We start from the raw sequence: 22140 nt of genomic DNA on the forward strand, positions 1-22140 counted from the left end.
CCCTGTAGTATGTTTAACTTCCTGTTTTCCTTATGATACGCTAACCACGTAACTTCCGCCTGCAAGAGATGTGGTTCGAGCATAAGATATCTTGCGGGAATTGTGAAATAGGCTATGTACCTCGGCCACATGCACAGTACTAACAAGATTTACCACTCAACCTATAGAAACTGGCTGGACATACCGGTATCCTGTTAGTTTTTTGTAAGAGAGAGCATACCTCGAGTATGTTTCCATCACGACTAACTTGACAGTCGACTATCGCAGCAGAAATTCACATGAGGTAATGTTATATGTGAGTAGATAGTGAAAATAAGGGTCTAAGGTTAAAAAACGTATTGCAAATATCCTTCATTTGCACTCCTTCCCTCACATGAAACTTGTAAAACCTGTTCTTCTGACAAGCATACTGTGCAAGGAAAGAAGTATGTTATTTTATTCTCCTCTTCTCATAATCAGCATCTGATGTGCTGAAAGCATACATCTTGTAATTTGTAATGCAGTCCTACTATAGCACTCAGGATTTACCATCTTAACATATAACACATATAACAATGCTTTCATTCCGTATTTGGTTATGTTTTCATGATCCCCATCAAGGTTCCTTTTAGAAAGTGAACCTCTTTTTGTGCACCTAGGGTTGCCCACAAGCAGTGCCCATCCCAGGATCACAGTTTTCCAGGCCACCATTAAAAGGCTTTGTCTATGTCCAGAAAGCTTTTCAAGAAATTGACATATGGCACCCAGGAAAACATATTGACATGAGGTAGATGGGCAGCCTGGACTATTATGTAGTTTTTCAAATTGATGTTATAATCTCTCTCCTGTGTCTGTTTCAAAGAGAATAAAAGGGGAGGAAATTATAGTGGCCCTGTCAATACCGCATTAGAATTGCAGTCAGACTCTGCCTTGTGATTTCTCTGTGGTGCAACATCCTAGTCTGCTCGATGGACTTGTTTCCAACACAGTTTTGTCAAGTGCATTCCAGCCCAGGCTGGCTTTGTCACATGAACCAGGGTCTGGATCACCTTATTTTAAAACCGTCATCTAGGACTAAGTTCTGAAAGACATAATGTTTTCTACGAAGATTTCCTGACATAGATGGCCTTGTCATTTCAATTGATAATCTATACCCTGCTGATGTCATATTTCTTGGAGATTCACAGCTGACACCAAGACTTATTCAAAATATTTTTTTTTCCAAAACAAACTCTCAAAGTGGGAGTTTTGTTTCGCTTAAAAAAGAAATTTCCTTAAACTTCGGAAGTTTTCCTACTGTGTGGGCGCCTTTTATTTGTTTTCCTGTTCGGGACCACCAGGATTGCATTGATGGTTCCAAATAGGAAAAGATGTATGTCGAACCTCCACTGTAAATAGGGAGGACGGTCAGAGGTACTGTGACCGGTGGCTCAATGTACATGGGCCCGCTGATCAAAGGTTTCCACCGAAGGAGCCATCAGAGGCTCTGCTGGAAGGCGCAAGACGGTTCACCCGACTCTAAAAGGAGCTGCAAAATTGAGATTTTGGCAGACAGGGTACTCCACCATGCTTGTGGCAGAGTACTACCTCTGCAAACTCTAAATAAGGACCATAGTGTTTGAGAAAAACAGCTAGGGTAATAGTGCAAGACTGTCACACTATAAAATGTCTCTAATCTGCAGGCTTCCTTTTTGAGCACTTGTGACCATATCATGTCCAGGCTGGTAGTCAGGAAGGAAGTATGACACTAAGAGCACAGGTGAAGAGTTTGACAATGTACCATCCTAAAGATCCATTTCTTGAGATTGGAACCATTATCAGCCATCACAAAGCCAGCCTGTAAACGTTGTAAGTGAAACATAATATGTACAAAGAGTTCATGTTGCCTATAAAGATGAAGAGAATAATTTAACAAATGACAATTTGGTGGTCTTATTCTAGAATAGTAAACCACAGTGAGTATAATCTTTAAGGCTCTGTGTGCCTACCCTCATGTTCCCCTGCCAGTTGTATCTATATGAATCCTCAAAGTAGAGGTGATGGTGCAGACAGAGTATGAGCTTGTCTCTTCTCCAACCTGACCATGACTCCATCCTTAAGTCCTCACTGGGTGGCGCTCCTTTTTCATTATCAGTGTGAGCAATGAGGTGCGGTGGTTGTCTACAGTGGAATTTTCACACTTTCTTATTTTCCCTATGATCCCACTTATCAGGAGCAGTCAGGCAATGCGAATGAACTAGCAATTCATGCAGTTCCTTCAAAGATATACCATTGTATGGCCACGCAAAGGAGAAACTGAAGGAGAAAAGAGAAGGGTCAGAATACATGGATGTCAATTCACCAAGCTGTCATCGGTAGCGGAAATTGGGTCAAGCAGCGCGTGACCACCAATAATATCTCAGGGCTACCTTCTATGCCACACGTAGCCCCTAAACAGCCTCTATTTTTACTGCTGATGGACAATGACAGTAGAGTGAAAACTGCAGAAAGTAAAAAGACCTCCTACAGTCCTGCGTACCATTGGTAAATTGCACTGCCCTCAGGACCCCTGTAGTAAGGAGGAGTGAGGGCAGTGCCAGTGATACTGAAGAGGCAGTTGGGCATTGCTCCATTTAAGTCGGTGCTTGCCAATGCTCAGCACTGGAAATTTATTCTCAACAACAGCACATGTGACAGTCCACCAAATGGTGGCGGAACATGTTTAATTTGAAGGTGAGCACAACAACAGATTGTTTAATATTCCAAAACATATAAAAAAACAATAATACCTTCCCCCGGGCCAAGAATATCTGTGGGTTGTCCGAAACAGTCCGAATTGTCGCACTTGTAGGAGCATGATGGTTAGTAGTTGTGTTGGTATTGGCAGTGGTGGAAGGGACAATGGGGTAATAGCCTCCTGAGAAGGGCTCTGGCACTTACATGTTTACAGATTAAGTAATTGCTGCCCCGGGCTCATCTATTCCAGCACACATGCTTTCTGAGATTTGTGTTCGTCGCTTCTTTGACAGCACAACCGTGAGGAACTAGACATGTTTTGCACATGGTCAGAAGGGCTAGAACATAGAAAATAATGAATTCTCACGTGGTCACATGAGGTCAGTTTAGGCTGACAGGAGTGTTGCATACATAAGAAAGCCTTAGGCTGACTCCAATTGCATACAACACTTGCCAGTGTTTGTTTCAAAGTGCTGAATAAAATGTGATCAGGGAACAGTTCAGGGCTGTCTTTGAAAGAGGAGGCAGATGGAAGAAATCGCGTAGGTTTGCTTAGCCTCACAGTGATATATTATGCTGTCAAGATAATCTGTTTAAATGTAATCTGTTTCCTGATGTGTGAGTCCAGACTGTTTACAAGTGGTTAGAATGGGAAATTGAAGCTTGATTTATTCATCCAAGTCAGAGAAGAGCGTATGGCTTTCTTTAAATCTGATGAAAAGTAGTCCGTGCTGCATACTGATTTGAATTTACATTGGGAAGTGCGATTGGTGCAATGCTACAAGTGCTTTGCTGTACGTTTTTAATGTGTACTTTGTTATGTTCTGTGACATTTTGGCGCATACACGTCATTCTTAACTTCTTATGCATGCCACATGCACTGTATTTTGAACCGCATAATGGATGTTTCACACTAATGCCCTAATTACAAATAAAGCTGCTATTTATTGCACCTGACATATAATGATACCACTGGTGCGATAAATAGCTCCTATTTCCAGTTGGTGTGGAATAACATGTGGGGGGGATGGTTTGGGAAAAAGGTCAGGGTGCGGAAGCTAAGTTGTGGTTGGGGGGGCATTATATGCCGCCCACCAATTTGGCTGCTGCTGTAGCCAATCGCTCTTAAGCTTTTACAGGGCAAACTACCATCTGGTACAAATGGTTCCGGTGTTCCAGCACGTGGGACAACTAGGTGCAGGGACACCGGCCCACTGAGACTCAAGCAGAGCAAACTGAATATGGTAAGTTCGCTCTGCCCGAGTCATAATCAGAGCCTTAGCGTTGATTTTTCATGAGTTATGAACCAGAATATACAAACATTAATGTAAAATAAATATTTCAGGATAGATTTGAAGAAGTATTAATGCATTTGTGACCCATCATGGACATTTTCTCTCTTTTTTCCCTGTAACTCTGTATTTAACATGGCACTTAAAGACACTGTTTTCTGTTCCTCTAAAATGTCTGTAATCTTTTTAATTGTTGAAATGGGCATTCCATTTCGTAGCATGATGCACTTTAAACACACTTTTATGTGATTTTTATAAAATTGCTTACATATTAAAATCACTAAGCCTACAATGCTTTCTATTCCATTTCCAGTAAATACTCCCCATCAATATCCCAAAGGCTGCAGGTGCAATCCAAGCTCCCAAAATAATTCCCAGAGCCATGTCCAACACCTTACCTCAAATACGTATTTGCCATGCTTGTTCTAGACATCACCCAGCTCCAAAATACCTGCTTTCTCCGCTGCTCAGTCCACAAGCCAAGGGAACAGGCTATATTTAGCCCCTATTAAAGCAAGTAATGGCAAAGCCAAAAGGTCTGGCCTTGGCAAGCTTTTGCAGTGGTTATTATTTGTTCTTGAATGCAAGTGTATCCAACTAAAATAAAAAAAGAGAAAATAAAAACAAACCATGTGCACCTAAATGTGGTGTGTATACTTGCAATAAAACAATTCCATTTAAAAATAATACCCATCTCGTAGGGCAAAAAGTTAGAGAAACTATTGACCCACCAGCTCTAGCACTGAATAGGACTTCTTTTTAGCAAGGTGTGCATATGTGCACCCACAATGAAAAAGAGCAAATGGCTGAAGTGGGCTAACCTTTGTCCCATACTATGTAACAATGGTGGGCGGAAGCAAATTTCGAAAGCAGCTAAACAGACCAATGGATGGAAAGGACAGGCCCAAAAACGCGTTATGTATTTATGGAATGTTTTGATTTCATGAGGCTGGCCAAATAGTTAAAGCTGTCTCGGTGCCAGACCGAAAAACCAGTGGACAATTGAAAGACATCAAACACCTATCCATCTCAAACCTAGAATTTTCAACAAAGATGTTACAAAAGGTAACAAGAATGATCATTAAATAAGCCAACAGTTTTGCTTACTCAATAACCACTAATCAGAATTCAGACTGGGGAGAGGACCAGAGACTAAACTTCAACCCTGATGTTCCTCAGTCTCTCACAACTTAGGACACAGTAAGCCACAAATATATTAATTAAATGACCACAACTGGAGTTGGGATTCTAATTAATGCAACTGCATTTGATTGAATACTTCCTACAAATCTGCAGCTAACTGGCCAGAACTGTTCCAGCACCATCATCCGAACAAAAGGTATCTTAACAGTGTTCATAAGCACTCCCTTCTCTCACTGCTCAATCAAACACTAGGCCATGCTCTTTGAGAAAGAGAGAAGTCTGGAAGAAAGGAGTGTGTCACAGCATACTAAATGAAGGAAAGGTTTAGGAAGTATAAAATAGGTTTTGAGTCTGGATAATGAGCAGAAAAGTAGTTCACCAAGTAATCTGATCTCCTACCTTGGAATCAGACCCTACTGTGGCCTAGGAAGTTAAAATCTCTTGTGATAATCAACTTATCGAGACATAGTCTTCTCACGCCCGGTAAAGCAAAGCTGTTATGACAAGTGTCAGATCCCTCTGACCTCACACAGCCACTTACTGCATCAGACTAACTAGTCGGCCAGCCACGCCAAACTTGGACTAGTGTAAAATAATCAAAATGGACCACCCCGAAATATGATTTATATATTTAGCTTTTCACCCTATGCCATAAATCTAATGTTTCCTCTCTTTCTTCTCTTATTTTATTGATCTATTTTAATATATGTTTTGCTATAATAAAGCAATGAGTTATACTTTTAATTTTAAAAGGTTTTATATGTGCTTGAATTATTAGAACACGTTCTTCTTTTGGGAACTGACAACAAGTCCTTTCCTGATATGATATCACAGCGTAGACACCATTTAACGAGTCCACTTTTTCAAACACAATAATTTGTTTTCCATGGTTCTCGTTGATTAACGATGCTGTACATGCTTCCCACTGAAGATTTGACTTAACAAGCCTAGACATGCTGTGTAAATAGTCCTGCACTTCTTGTGTTGTATTGTATCCTTGTAAACAACCTTTACATTTTGTGAATTTTCTTTTGTAAGAGCTTCATTACTTCCTTGCAACGGTATTACAAAACTCCCTGTACTCCTGCATTGTTATTAATATCGATTTATAGGTTTTGTCATTATTGACTAAGCTCTACCGTCCGATTCACTACTAAATGGTATTTTTACTTCCTTGGTTCATGGGGAAAAAACATGACAACCTTAGGGTTCAAGCACAGTAATTTCAGATCTTCCTGCCATGAATGACCTTCAGTGGAATACCAACAAAAAGTCTGCGTTTTTCATATACCTTTTTTCATAAACCACTTATAAATAGACTAATTGTAATTATGTGACCACCAAACACTACTTAGGGCCATATTACGAGTACGGCAGTCCTGAGACTGCAATACTCGCTGTGGTGGTCCAACCGCCACGACCCATGTGGTTCGCCCACTGTATTACGATGGCTGTGGGACCGCCAAAAGACCGCTGCCACCGCCATGATCCCGGATGCAGCGGCTGTGGGCCAAGTAGGTGGGAATTGCAGCGGCGCCGATGCCAGCACAACTGAGCAGATTCTGACTTGCCTTTCCACCAAGCATTTCATATTGGGTACCCTGCCATAAAATACTTGGCAGAAAGGCATGGAAAGGCGCCCCCAACAGGGTCCCGGGGCAAATTTGCCCATGGGTGTGCATGCATGGGGCACATGATGCGCCCCCAAAACGTGCATGGCCGTTTTGCATGTTGTGCATGCACTGTGTGGCATGCACAACATGGTGCATGCCGCACCGTACACGAACGTGCTGTAGGCACTGTGACGGTGTCTGTATGCTGTTTAGGCACTACTATGATCCAAAACATACCCGCCGCCATGACACCACTGGTGCCGCACCGCCAGCCCTGAATTCAACTCAGAATCCAGCTGGCAGGTTCATCATGGCTTTTGCGGGGGCAGCCCTACAGGAAGACCTCCAAACTCGTAATCAGTTTGAATGCAAATTTGAATGCAAATAAATGGCTGGGAAATGAGAGGGATGTCAGACCTAAAGGTGTAGTTTTAAGTACACATTCGTATGAGGAGCAAGAAAAAAAGTGAGGACGTTGCAAGAGAATGATAGGATCTATTGATCTATACATGTACAATAGAATGTGTGAATGTCTGTAGTGCACATGAGCAGTGCTAAAATGTGTGTAGAGTCCTAAAGCCAGCAAAATAAGAGGCTGGAAGTCAAAAAGTTGAGGGAAAACCACACCAAGGATGTCATGTCCAACACATAGGAACTGATGTGGCAAATTAGTGCACTTTGATTATGGCATGTTACATTTTATGGTAAAAGGATTTTTAGGATCTGGTACATGCCTTTTATATGGATTCTTCATAGTATTGAGAGTCCCAGATTGTACTATGGAAACTTTACCCATTTGAGTGTGCTTCAATGAATGGGTCTTGCCTTCAACCTTAAAAGTAACCAATGCATGTTTGTTGCATGTGTGTCTCTGTGTTATTGTTCTTGCTGAAGGGTAATTTTAGAATTTGCAATATTATACAATATTGTTCCAGAGATTCAATGCTGTGTTGTTGGCTGGTTACTCTGTAATGTAGTTTAGTGTGGTTACCTATGGCTGAAGTACACAGCAGGGAAGTGGAGTTGCGTGCCTAAAGTACAGTGGATTGTCCTGGTAATGGAATGCTGTGCAATTGGTTAACTCCCTAATTGTATTGTATTGTAATTGCATTTATATAGCGCTTACTACCCCTAATGAGGCGTCAAAGACCTTTTTTGGCGAGTGGCACGCTACTCCGGAACCCATAAAGGATTAGTGTTGAATTAGTATACTGAAATATGAAAGTCATTTGAGTGGTGGATAGGTTAGTCAGTTATTTGGATTCAGAAGGATAGCGGAGGTGTACAATGTTTTGGAATGCGGTGCAGTGTGGTGAGCTAGGTCCAGATGATGGTCGTACGGTGGTAGTTTGTCTCCCGGGGGCTATGTAGTGCTTTAAGTGCAAAGAAAAATATGGTGACTATGCTCTGGAATGCAACCATGATGGTAGGAGGGTAATAATAGCAGGGAGGGAATCAACATGGGCTGTGTGACTAGCAATAGTTATGGGTTCAAATTTGCACCGCCTGAAAACTCCAGTTTCAGAATGCAAAGCAATGGTAAAAAAATAAATCTAGATTAAGGTTTCATTCTAAATTGATTTTACGAGTGAAATAAGCGGTCAGAGTTTTAAAAATAGAGAGATAACATTCTTAGAGGAAATCAAAGTTGACTCAGAGCAGGAGGGATGATGGAAGAGAGAGCCTTTCAAGCACAGATGTGTGCATCAAACATTTACACTCATCTTGAAAAAAAGGGGCATGCTAACTAGCCATACTGCATAGCACTATGAGAACCACCAGGAAAAGAACCTCCTGCATCCTACCCCTACTGTTATGGTGCTGGCATACCGTTCGTGAATGCCATCTGTATGTTATGGAGTGTAGGAACAGTTTTTCACCTAATTTGCAAACATGACACAGTATTGCAATGATCCCAGTAGTTCTCGCCCTCTTCGATCTATCGTGCTAAGTTGCGGGTTTCTGGTCTTGATGTCAAACCCAGTGTCTTTGGACGCAGTATACAGCTGTGTGGTACACTAATAGTGACTGACTGCCGCCTATCTGCATCTGCCTTCAATCTTTCACAGATACCTTGAAGACATAATATTTTGGAAGATGTGTTCTAATAAGTTACGTTTGCCTTTCCTCTAGTCCATGTTTGTGGAACATGTTTGGAATTAATAGGATTTAAATGAGCAAAGATCTTAATTGTATGTGGGCCACACACCACAAGCAGGGCAAGGTGCTGCACAGTTTTCTGTGTTTGCTACTGAGTGCACATGATACTTATGACCAGGCCCTGTCAAAAATATTTATGAATCTCTTATTTCATGGAGGTATCTATATTTAAAGTAAATCCTTAAAAAAGTAAAATGTATTAACTATAAAAAAGTTTGAGGAAAAAATAAGTAAAGACAACCAAAATAATAGAACTTAGGCAGTTTAAATTAGAGTTAGCATGACCAATGATTATCCGAGCAATCCATAGGAAACAATAGCATCCCATGCGGAACAGACATCTTTTTACAAAGCTATCTAGGTTTTGGTGTGAGTCTTTGTAGCTAATCTAGGCACCTGTTAGTCCAACTGACTGTTTTCGACTCCATTTTTTTTGCTCTTGGTACTTTTGATGTTTTCCAGTATTTGTAACTTCATAATATTATATGAGTCATCTGTTCTCAAATGTTCTTCAAATCTGTAATACATGCTTACCTTCTTTCTCCCCTCCCCACATCGTCCCTCCCCTCCAGTCCCATTTCCTTCCCTTCTGTTGTGTGTAGCAGCTTTTGATGAATATGGAAAGATACGTTTTCTTAAATGTTAATGCAAGTGAGGGCACAGACTTGACATACATATGATGGACGTATCTGAAATGTATTGCATATTTTTAATTTAGATTAACACTTGTCAATTCTATTATACAGTATATGCCATGTAACAATTTCAAAGGTGGCATTGGTGACTGAAGAAATTTGTCATGGTTGGTATACAATTAATTACAAAAATTAGAGCAACACACGATTGATGTACCAATTGGGCTCCATGGTTCCAGACTCTTAATCTGCAGCATAGCAATTAGATGTCTCTAGTACTCTACAAGCACATAGATCAGGTCGTTGACTTATTAACGAAAGCTGCTTCAGCAGTTTAAAGCCAATGCACAGTGGAGCTGTTCTGTGCTCAGATTGACTTTAATTAGAAAGCATCTCATCCTCACAAAGCTATGAAGAGGGTCTTTTGGCATGCAAATGCTGCTCAAGTTTGAACCACTCATTAAAATGCACTGTGGAGTGCCAAAGAGTTTCCTTTTGCACTGAACACTGAAGGTCGAGAAGGAGTCTGCCTTGTCCTATTTTTTTAGGAAGGCACATGGCAATGTTCGCTTGTTTGCAGCATGAAAGGACACCAAACCTGCAAGTATCCAATATGACTTAAAGAATAACTTTAAATTCTTCCCAAACGTGAATCTTGTGTCTGGTGAGATTCTAGTCCAGGCAGAGACGAATCCCTTCATGAAACTGTTAAATACAATTTCAAATGAATACAAATCAGTCTCTACATTGGCCTTTCTCATGCAAGATCTCGGAACTGTTGTTGCAATAAATTTGACAGCAATACCTTTCCCTGGCTCTGTTAACCACATGATTCACAATTTTCACAAGGGACACTTGCAATTATGGAAAGGGCTTTCCCCCCTCCCACAGGGCAACCTCGACATCCTCAAGTCAAAGGCAACCAAGTTCAAAATCAACCCACTCGTGTGAATCCCGTTGGGCCTTGCTGACCCTTGATTGAACCTGGACCAGAACATGAAGTGGATGGTAGCATACTGCAAATGCCTACACATGCTACAAAGACATGCATACTGTCTAAAATCTATTTTCATTCGTTTCACAATCCTATGCCTCTCACAACTCTGCTTGCTCCCAAATTCTTGAAAGATTGTTCAGAAAATCCTTTAGCTAGATTTTTCTGAATATTTCTCCCCTGGCCATGCCCAATAGGGGACCTATCAGGCCACCACAGGAGGTGAAATAATTCTACCTTTGTTCGCTATCTTACTACTACAATCAGTTTGTAATGAGTCTTTTTGAACAGCAGGGTTTTTTTGTACCCAAAAGCTTCTTTGAGAGCTTAGTCTAGCTTTAACTGAGTAAATCTGAAAAACAAATTCTAGAATACTCTTTTTTCTTAATACTTTGTCTCATCCTTCGATAAAGGGCACGCAACTCATGGGTACAATGTTGTGCATGTAATGCAAACCATTGAGTTAAACTGGGAAGCACATAGTTCTCTGTGCTCCTGTTAAATTATAACCACAGGGTGGACTTTATAAATACCTTCTTAGGGTCTGAGTTACTTGCTGCATTCTTTGTACACCACTTCTAGGTAGAAGCCATTGGTATTTTCTCAGGTTCTAAATTTCTTTCTAACTTACTTGTAAAAAGTATTAGAATAGACCTTGTACTCTCAGCCCTCTCCCATCTAGACATATGCTGTTAGATACCCCAGTGGACTTGTACTAGCAACCTATGGGGCAGATTTATCAAGACCTTCCGCCACCGGGAAGCCATTCAATGTGATGCAGGGCAGCGCAGAGACTTGAAAGGGTATTCACATTCCTGCTCACAACTTTTTGCTCTGGAAAAGGGCCCTTTTGCCACACAAATAGTGCTTTGTGCCACTTTGCATCAACGGGCATTACAAGGGCAATACTTGGATGTTGCAATACAAGCACCCATGCCTTATTTTTGCAAAGCCCTATCTACTAAAATCAGGCTTTGCGTAAAAAAAATCTCCTTAAAGCAGGCTTAAAGTAGAAAAAAAACATTATTTCTAAAAAAAATAAGCAGCTCAGGTTGCTGACTTGCGCTGTGCTTTATTTTAATAAATCTGACCCTCTGTATTTCAAACACTGCATCTTTATTATATAACTTGGAAGACATCAACACAACTAAAAAATTGAACGTGTCTCTTTTGATTCCTGAGAGATGCCTTTACAAATATCGGTCAAATAGGTAGCCTTGGTGGATTAGTGCTGACAATGTTAACTTTGCCAGGCTTGTTGGCTTGTAGCAAGTTCAACAGCCAAGATGGTCGGTAATTTGAGGGTGCCCAAATTAGATCCAAAAAATGGGCTCTGCCTTTATGCATTTAAATGTCAAACTATTTCCTGTGCCCAACCAAGAGAACTAACCTTCCAACCATTGAACTGCCCATGAACTGTGAGATCCCTCGTCCCACCCCCATACCACTCTTTACGGTCACGTGCTGCAGACTTGTCTATAAGAAAATTAGTCGGCGTGCAGCAGAAATGCTTTCTCTTTTGCAAAACATATTTCTCCTTTTTATAAGCATTTACTCATGGACAATTGTGCCTCTGCTACATTTAGTAATGCATACATGCTTAGACATGCATACATGCTTAGACATGCGATTACGTGTGAAATGTGCCACATACTTCCAGGATTAATCCTAGAATTGCCAGAGAGCTCCAAAATAAAACACAAATTTAATGAAAACGCAGATCTAAAACTTTCACAGGAAAGTAACATTGTTTTGCTAACTGAGCCCAAGAGCTTTAGAAAACTTTGCCTGCTGTTAACGCAAAAAACAATAGAAACAAATGGCTTAGTTCAATCTCACGACGAAGGAGTTTGCAAAGCAGATGAAAGTCCCTATGTAAGAACTAAAAGTGCCAGACACAAAGGATAGATTTAAACAGTCACTTCTTCTGTGGTGGAGGCTCTGGAGTCAAGCGGTTACATATAGTTCTTGTCATCAAGGTGACGTCATTGATGACGTATGGGGCCAAACAGTTGGATAGGTCCCTAACAATGAAAGTGGATGGGCCTTGTGGAGCGACAGTACACTGAACATGATAAAGTTGTTGGGAAGGCCAATGTGTTTGAGTTTTTCATGAACTGGCATTGGGTTTTGTACGGGTTTGTTGCTAAAAACTTTAGAATTTGTAATCTAATTTCTTTTTTGGGGTGGAGTGAGGGTGGTGTTCAGCTTTAGATGCGGGGACAGGCATGTTGTGTTAGATTTACCGGTTCCAAGGTAAAAAGAATGAACCTAAACTATTTCAGTAGAGTCTCCATTTGTTTTGGAGCTTGGGTCTTCCTCAGATAACCATGCACTTTCCACATTCCTGACAAAGGTCTTAAACCTTAAGACAGCCCCCGTACATAACCACACTGAACTGTCTCTTGGAGGGAATAGCAGATGGTATTCTTAATAAACCCAGACTTCCTCATTCACTCTACCTTGTGAACAGGGGCAGCTCCCCCAGAGCTTGGAACTCATAAACTTCCAGTGTGGAGAGCCTTGAGCAGGCTTTGCATCAGAAGTTAATCATCTGTAGACTGGTCAGGATCCTTGTGAAAACTGCAGACACTCCCTGCAAAGCGAGGAAGCTTGCTGCCACTACAGCGTGTTTACTTCTGCACTGTTGTAAAGTGATTCAATGATTTCACACTCAGTGGTTACAATTTATTTAGCAGTTTAATTTGCTCTGCATTACGTGAGCATCAGAAGATTTTTGTTTTGTTTACCCATTTCCCATATACATATGTGGGGAGAGGCCTTACGAACAGGGCGCGCTGCTTTGAGACGGGGAACCAGGTATATAAGTCTCGGCTTCTGCCCAACCTCTTGTGATTCTGGGCATATATTTTTTTCAAAGAAGAGCAGGCAAGGATTCATTTAAATCTTCAAACCATTGCTATGGTGGCAAAAGAACATTTTCCTATAGATTTGTTTCATCAACATATAATGCTGAATTACCGTTTGTCTCCTGCCAGTGAAGGGAGACTTTAATTATGACTTTTTTTCGTCTACGTTATTAATATGGTAGGTCTACAAAGGGCAACTGTGCCAATGCAGCTGCCCAGCCACGTGTAGCACTTCATCTTTACTTCAAAATGTGACTTTCACCTTTGCCCCAGAATAAACAGAGAACCTCTTGGTTAATACACAAACCAAATAGACCCGGTATCTTGTGCAATGTTATCCAACACCATTTAGCTTGTTTGAGGAGTATTCATTTCGCAGATATTTCGACTGCATGCTTCCTCTGCTGAAATGGTGTGCACACCTCACAATAAAAAAAATCTTTATAAGAAACTCCAGTTAATAATATAACTTTTGTATTCCTTTCAATTGAGGAATTTAAGAGCCATATTTTGACAAATTTGTTAGGAGTCCTAACTACTTTCCTAGTTGTTTCCACAGTTAAAAGGCTCTAAGTGAAGGTTACACAAAAGCAGAGGTGAACCTCCACTTGTATTTCTAATTAATTACTTCTAGCAGTCTGACAGGCGCAAATTGTTTTTGCAACTTAAAGGCCTATTGAACACTAACAAAATCTTTGTGTACGTGGGAGGGAATTTGCGGCTCAGTTTGACAAGAAAAGGCGCCACGCAATTAATGAAAAACAGAAAAGTGTGAATCACACATTCTCCCCACGCCTAAATATTGAATCTGACCTTGTGTGATGTAACTCGGGAACTTTGCAGAATCGCCGACAGTCACAGATGCTGTGATGGCAAAAGAGCAGCCCCGGACAGGAGGCGACCACTCCGGCCTTTACTCATATGCTCGCTGCGGCCTGCTGGAGGACGCCGCTACGACCATCTGCTCCCCTCATGCACAATGCCATCACTGGTGCTGTGCATGACGGGAAAATAAATCACCATGGCGTCAACCTTGAATGATATGACCAGTCACTGTGTGGATTCAAAATAAAGCCACACAGTGATTGGTCATGTATCCTTTATCGATCTTGCTGCCTTCAAGCGCGGCCCCGGGCACAGCCAACCTGACCAGACCAATCCAGATTTTGCTCTCATGCTTTCTATACTCCAAACTGCATGAGAGCAACTCAAGGATTGGTTCAGACGGGTGAACCCACCGCTGTAGTTGACACCAGGGGGCTGTGCTGTGTTCCCCCTGGTCTCATCACAGCATGGATTTGAGAGGCGCAAAGCACGCATGTCTGGTTGGAAACAACAAGAAATCTGTCCAACCAGACATGCGCACTGGACTTCAGCCGGATTCATGCCAAGCAACAGGATAGACCACGCCATGATGCTCCCGATGAGCAAACTCAGCAGCAAAGCTGAGCCCAGTCTTTTGGAGGGTCGAGCCTATTTAAATTATACACCTGTGGAGGCTGCAGATGGGGGGTGGGCAACGCTCCTATGCTCAAGCGGAGGAGTCGACCCTGTAAACTGGATAGTCCAGATGTAGTTCTAGGTGGCCATATCATTTTCAAACAAAGCAGCGTGTCACTTACACAGGCTACATAGAGTGTTAATGATGTTGGCCCTGTTTCCACTTCACAATCCAGTTCCGTGTCCCAAGTTGTCATTTTGTGAGGTTCACAGCAAAGGCGCATAGCATGTTCAGACAGCATCCGCAACCAGCTGTTCAATAAAAGATAAACAAGGATTTGCAGATACCATCAGGATGATTGGTCACTTTGCTTTGAAATAAAGTGAAAATAAATCTAAGCCCACAATAAGTCAAATAGAATAATATAATGGTGAGCCCAGGGCTGGCCTTAAATTGGATTGACTGGGACAGCTCCCTGGGCAGAAAGAAAAAGGAGTAGAGCGAGGGGGGGGGGGTTATGAGGTGCTAAAAATTACACTGAGGTACATTAAGGTCTGATTACAAAATTTTTAACGGGGTACAATTGAGACCAAGTGGAATGGATGAGCTGCTGTTTGCATGACATTACATCAGCTGCTGTTTGTTTTTATGGTCTGGCTTGACAGTACATCAGTCACCAGAGAATTATGTGAGAACCACTAGGAGACGGGCTTTGGCCCCACCCCCAGGTTGGGAGCCAGGAGTACTAGTTTAGATTAGGCAGAAGTTGTGTGTTTCCACAAAAAAGTGCTTGTTCTCCACACAACTTTATTCAACTGTCTGAGCTTGAAGTTTCAGGGGCGTCTACATGACATTGTAATGCTAGTAAAGTGTCTTAGATAACTAAAGAATTTGTGATGTGTTTTTCGGGCAGCAGTACAGATGGGAGGAGGAAAGTCATTAACCTACATGGACATTTAGGTCTAATTTGACAATGCAACTGTCACCTGACCTTTTAACCTGCACCAATGTTTTTCTACAGTTCTTTACTTCCACAAAACACACATCAAACCCTATTACGAATGAACAGTGGTCCCTTGACCAGAGAATAACAGTCAATACATATATAGATCAAATGATTAATGCATTTAAAAAATAGACACCTAAAAACAATTGTGGCGGAGCAGGGGGTGTGTGGTGAGAAACAGTGCTCATATACAAGTGACACACACGTGACAATGCGTGATCAAGTGTGTGTGTATCAAACAAGAACAGCATGGCCCATTTCATTTTTATATGCAATCATATCAGTTCAGTAAAAGAAGACAACAATGTTTCGATCATTTACACTAATAGAAGGATCATTATTAGCACTCAAACAATAAATGTGTGGATAGGCATTAACCAAGAGGGCTTACGTGAGTTACACCTGTGCAGGATGTTTATAGAATGAATAATTTCATTTTTGCCATGGTCGTGAGGGTTGAAAGGGGCACAAAAAGGATCTGGAAGTGTAGGCCGAGAGTGGGGCTGTATGGGCCACTTCTTGTATTCATTTATTCCTCCAAGGACTGCAAATGTGCCTTGTGTAGGCAGCCACTGCAGTTTATGAAAGCTGTGTGAACGAAGGAGCGAGACCTATTGACATTGCCAATGCTTGTTTGACGACTTCCATGAATTATGGCACTTTTCTCAGTCCATTTCCCTTTGGGTATATATACACAATGGAACCAAATGCACGGTTAGCATCAAATATTAAATTTGCTGCTGTTGTAAGTTAAGTGGCCAGGGAATCAGCAATTATGGCTGCTAGAGTGGTCTACTAAAAGGATGGGTTGTGCCTTTTTGGTGGGGCTCAGTTGATAAACTTGCTGTGCGGATGACACAGTCAGTGGTAATATGAATTCATACATGATTACTTTTTCTGTGCCTTATATCATGCACATTCGTAAAAAAACACATGGAAAACCTGCGTGGGTATGTTAAAATGGAGTTTATGTAGAAAATTACATAGTAATATTATATCAAGTATTCAGTTTGTCAACAAGAAATAGAGCAATATCTTATCATTTAAATGTGAATTGTGCCTGGTTGATTTATTAGCAGCCCACTTCCTTATTCCATATGGATTTTGAGGTTACCATCGTGGACAAGATTCAGCTTGTGAAGATGTGGTAGGGGGGTTATATTCAGACCATTTTCTCAGTGAGATAAATAAAGTGGCGGTATATGAATTTGGTGCCATTCTACCAGAATATCCTACTGACTACCAGAACATGTCACAGTTTATTGCGTGAAGTTTATTGTTAATGGATATTTCATTACATGTGTATTAACATTACATTATATTCTGGTTAATTGTTTTATTACATAGTAGGCTATCTAATTTTGTTCTGCATACTCATAGACTTGAGTCAAACTATTCCAGTGCATGGGAGTTAGTACATTAGCTCCCCTTCTTTGAACCATGTGCCAGTATGGTTACAGGGGATTGTTCACCAGATTGAAGAATTTGTCATTGGGTACTTATTAATTGTAGAACCTCTAGGTTTGGTCAAATGAAAGTAATGCAGATCTTCAAACATTATAGGTAAGATCGTTTCTGCATTCTTGTAAACTTAATACCAATGGAGTCTAGGAGAAGTGTGTTATAGTTTTCTTGAATAAGTCTTGCTACACTGATGAACATACAGTGTTGTTAGAGAGGTCCTCCCTAATGCCATTTATAATTAACTAAGCAAGAATTGCTCAGTTAGTGTAGGATATTCAAGAGGCTCACCCAGATGCAATTTTGAAAGGACCGCAAAGAGATATTTGGGTCCCAGGAAAATAGTTGAGGTCTATTCTAATACTTTTTACAAATAAGTTAGAAAGAACTTTAGAACCTCAGAAAATACCAATGGCTTCTACCTAGAAGTGGTGTACAAAGAATGCAGGAAGTAACTCAGACCCTAAGAAGAGTATTTATTAAGTCCACCCTGTGGTTATAATTTAACAGGAGCACAGAGAACTATGTGCTTCCCAGTTTAACTCAATGGTTTGCATTACAACATTGTACCCATGAGTTGTGTGCCCTTTAACAAAGGATGAAACAAAGTATTAAGAAGAAAGAGTATTCTAGAATTTGTTTTTCAGATTTAACTAAGCTAGACTAAGCTCTCAAAGAATCTTTTGGGTACAAAAAAACCCTGCTGTTCCAAAAGACTCATTACAAACTGATTGTAGTATTAAGATAGCGAACAAAGGTAGAATTATTTCACCTCCTGTGGTGGCCTGATAGGTCCCCTATTGGGCATGGCCAGGGGAGAAATATTCAGAAAAATCTAGCTAAAGGATTTTCTGAACAATCTTTCAAGAATTTGGGAGCAAGCAGAGTTGTGAGAGACATAGGATTGTGAAACGAATGAAAATAGATTTTAGACAGTATGCATGTCTTTGTAGCATGTGTAGGCATTTACAGGATGCTACCATCCCCTTCATGTTCTGTTCCAAGTTCAATCAAGGGTCAGCAAGGCCCAACGGGATTCACACGAGTGGGTTGATTTTTAACTTGGTTGCCTTTGACTTGAGGATGTCGAGGTTGCCCTGTGGGAGGGGGGAAAAGCCCTTTCCACAATTGCAAGTGTACCTTGTGAAAATTGTGAATCGTGTGGTTAACAGAGCCAGGGAAAGGTATTGAGTGCGCAAGGATGAAGAGAACAGGGCTAGAATAGACTATGCATGTATCCGCAGTAATAGAAATGGGTGCATAGCCTGTGATGTCCCACCTATTTCAAGCTACTGCAAACATTTGCTTCAGAGATGCAGTTTGACCTATCTCCAGGCCTAACTGCCCTTTAAACACGACCTATTCTCAATAAAATGATTTAAACAATAAACACGGCCTATTCACACATGGATATTTGACCAGCAAAAAAACATGTTTAACCTTGATGGAAAAAACCCAGGTCAGTGCTGTCACAACTGAAAAAGAGGAATTTATTGCTAATCTTCCAAACTCTACCACACAAATAAATGATTTATAAAACCAAGTTTACAAAATGTAGTAACACGTGGTGTCAAATCTTCTGGTTTTGAGTAAAATTAACTTCTTCTGAAATTGTATTCTGTGCCCGCTTCTGTTATTAGGTGCAAGTCGTTGATGCAAGCGGTCTTTGTTGTAGGCAAAAAGTGACAAAAACACTCAGCGGAGTTCCGCAAGTGGCGGAGTGCAGCGTGAACTGCCGTTCGCACTGATCTTCCTGCCGCTCATGTAGAAATTCTACCCAAGCGGCAGCTCGTGCTCACCAACTTAACATTGGTTCGCGTGGAAAAAACTCCGCTGCACTGCGCGGAGCTGAGTTTTCTACACTACGCGGAGCTGAGTTTTCTGCACTGCGCGAGTTCGCTATTTCAAACATAGGCATCGAATAATTTACTACAGAAGTAAAGAAGGCAATAGCTTCTCATCTTCTGTTGCACAAAATATTTTCAATAACAAAATGTACTCGTTTCTGCAGTCGCTTCTTAAAGAAAGAACTAGCTGGCTGTATGCAGACATGTCCTCTGTTGCACCAGAACTGTGTAGAAGTAGGTAATGTGGTCTTGAAATATACATTGCATGTTTACGCACTACCTTAAATCTGTGCTGACAATTGTGCACTGCTGAAAATTGGAACCCTGAGGCTTGGCGCCATTTTTTGTTCAAAGGGCAGTTTTTACTCCCATCTCTTACTCCTTCTCTTCAATTATGGAATGACTGCGGTTGTGACTGATTCAGTCGCAGGCTGGCCATAACCTTTGGGAGGGCTCCCCTGGCTGTCAGTGTCTTTCACTTGTCATGCGTGTGCCCATATTGATTTTTGCTTTTTTCCCCCACAGAAGTAAGAGTTTCATCGGAACCTCCTCCCAATAAGGCCGCCGCAGTCCAGCCATTCGTGCGCCGCTTGGTAAGTGCTGTTTTTACACACAGTGGAAGCGAAGCTACTGCGAAACAGAATTTTCAAAAGCTAAAAATGCGTTTATTTATGAGAAACGTGTGCAATTACTTTAATATAATAACTGCTGACGCGGGTGTATGTGTCTTCATCTTGACTGCTGCATACTCAATTTACAGCGGCAGTTGTCGTCAGCCGCCTGGTTGTATCTGTGGGAGATAAGCCCTTTGAAATAGCTGGTGGGCAGTCATGCCGGACAGATAGCTCATAAATTGCAATTATAGGAGACACTGCAATACGGCGATCTCTTCCAGTTATTAATAATTCTAAGAGACTCTCTCGCACCTGTCGTCGGGGCAGATCGTTTCAGCAACCAGCCAATCAGGACGTTGCATAAAATAACTATATTAATCCTAGTGCAGTTTTTTTTCTGTGAAACATCAAGATTTGACCTAAATCCGTGGACGAAGATAAAGCAACATTAATAGTGTAAAGAATGTCACCTTCTAATCATATGCATCGAAGGGTATTTCCCCCAAAATGTACAATTTCCCCCCTATTACTCAAATGGCAGGCTGGGGGTTTTCTTTCGTCGGTGTGTTTGCTTGGCTGGGTCGCACACAAACAAATGTCCTGTGCATATATATGGGTTTATTCTTTACATTTGCTCTCCATGATTCCGCCCATCCGTGTTGCTGCTCTTTGTACACCGTCCTGACACAATAAAGGTGTTTTCCAGATTAACTATCAGTTTCATTCCTCGCAGTAACTCGTAAAAATACTCAGCAAACAAATGTTTGTTATGTGTGATTGTGTTATGTGTGATTGTAACTGAACACAGGTCAATCTGATGGAAGAACTCTGATGTTGGAGTTAAAAAGCTTCTTCTGTCCGTGCCAAAGCAGCAACCAGGAGCTGTGATAGTGCTGTGCACGAGCAGGGTTGTTCTCTCTCAAACAACCTTGAGCAGTGTGGGGGAAGGGCGAGAGCATGCGCATTAGACAGGAGGCAGATGGGAACAGAAAGCAAGCCTCTCATTTTCTGAACACCAGCTGCATCTGTATGAGATGACTCAGAGCCAGTGAGACGTCAGGTTGACCTGTACGGCGAAGCCTTGCATTTTATGTTTAGACACAGTGGAGGGATTAGCACCTTTCCAGGAATGGTATTGTACAGTAGCGGCTGGCACGGATTGGGGGTGGCGTGGGGGGGAGGTGGGGTGGCAGATAAGAAAAAGTAAAACTTACCTCCTTGTGTCTTTGTGCACGTCCCTCATCCTCGTCCCTCTGCTCCAGCCGGAAGCGGAAGCAGCCAGGCTCCTCTGACCAGTCACAATGCTGCAGTGCAGCGTTGTGATTGGTCTAAGCACCGTGGTTCAACGCTCAGATGGGGAATGCGGGCCTGGGCATGCAACGTGCGCCTGACTGTTTTGCCGGCCTGAGAGGGCTGGTCGAACATTCATGCGCACTTTACAGAGTGCCACCACTCCTTCCCCTACTCCCGCAAAGACGCAGGAACAAATAAAATGACAATAACGTCAGTTATTATCATTTTTTTCCCTTCATTCCCCCTGCTAAAAGCAGTGGGGCGTCAGTCAGCGGAGAAGCTGCTACTGGTATTGTACCTTTATGCGAGTGAAGGGAAGGTAGGCTGACCAAAATAACCTTCTTCTTTTATCTTTACAAAGACAACTAGGTCCTACTGAAGTTACCAGCATTTCTTTATGTTAGATCAACTGTTGTAAAATGTACCTTGGCCATGTTAGAACTCTAAAGTAATGCAGCCAAAATGGCTGCTGGTGCATCACAATGCATATCAATCATTTTAATCATCCCAAGATGGCTGCCAAATGCTTGAACATGTATGTTTCTCGGTCGCAATGCATGCATACACATGATGGCCAATTTGTAGTGGTTTTAAACATGCACATGCTTGTTTCAGGACGCATGTGTATTCATGTGCTGCGATGCGCTGGCAGCCATTTTGACTTTTTTCCTTTATGATTTCAACAAGTTTAAAGGTAATTTTAGAAAGGTAAAGTAAAAATAAAGTACAAAGGAATGCGAAGATAGCTGCTAGTAGCCCCATATCTCTGCGTAGCTATCAAACCCTCTCAAAAACTTTATGAAAGATGAAGAGCAAGACAGGGTGGGACAGGAACAACCTATGGAGTACCGATGAGTGGAGGCGGAACAAACAGAGAACGCACAATGCCCTTGGGTTAAAACATTTTATGTGCACAGACTTCCTTCTTTAGAATGTCTACATCCATGACATGTTAGAGGCTGGTACCAGCGTTGATGCACATGTATGATAGTTAGTGCATAAAGCCAACTAAACCACAGGGGCAATCGCTGAGAGGAGCTGTAGAGAAATTCTTTCTGAACGTATTTGTGTGTATGT

At 41.6% G+C, this 22140-nt stretch overlaps 1 protein-coding gene across 5 annotated transcripts in view; it reads left to right on the plus strand.

Annotated features, from left to right (window-relative positions):
* The window catches only part of PLCB4 (phospholipase C beta 4), a 1018018-nt gene that overhangs the window by 273795 nt on the left and 722083 nt on the right, over positions 1 to 22140 (plus strand). For all 5 annotated transcript variants that reach the window (XM_085612653.1, XM_085612654.1, XM_085612650.1 and 2 more), the window contains exon 4: positions 19682 to 19749. The gene's annotated coding sequence lies outside the window, so the exon portion shown is untranslated. The remainder of the gene's footprint in view (positions 1 to 19681; positions 19750 to 22140) is intronic.

The sequence above is a fragment of the Triturus cristatus genome, chromosome 6 (genome assembly GCF_964204655.1).
Source record: "Triturus cristatus chromosome 6, aTriCri1.1, whole genome shotgun sequence".
Classification (NCBI taxonomy): domain Eukaryota; kingdom Metazoa; phylum Chordata; class Amphibia; order Caudata; family Salamandridae; genus Triturus; species Triturus cristatus.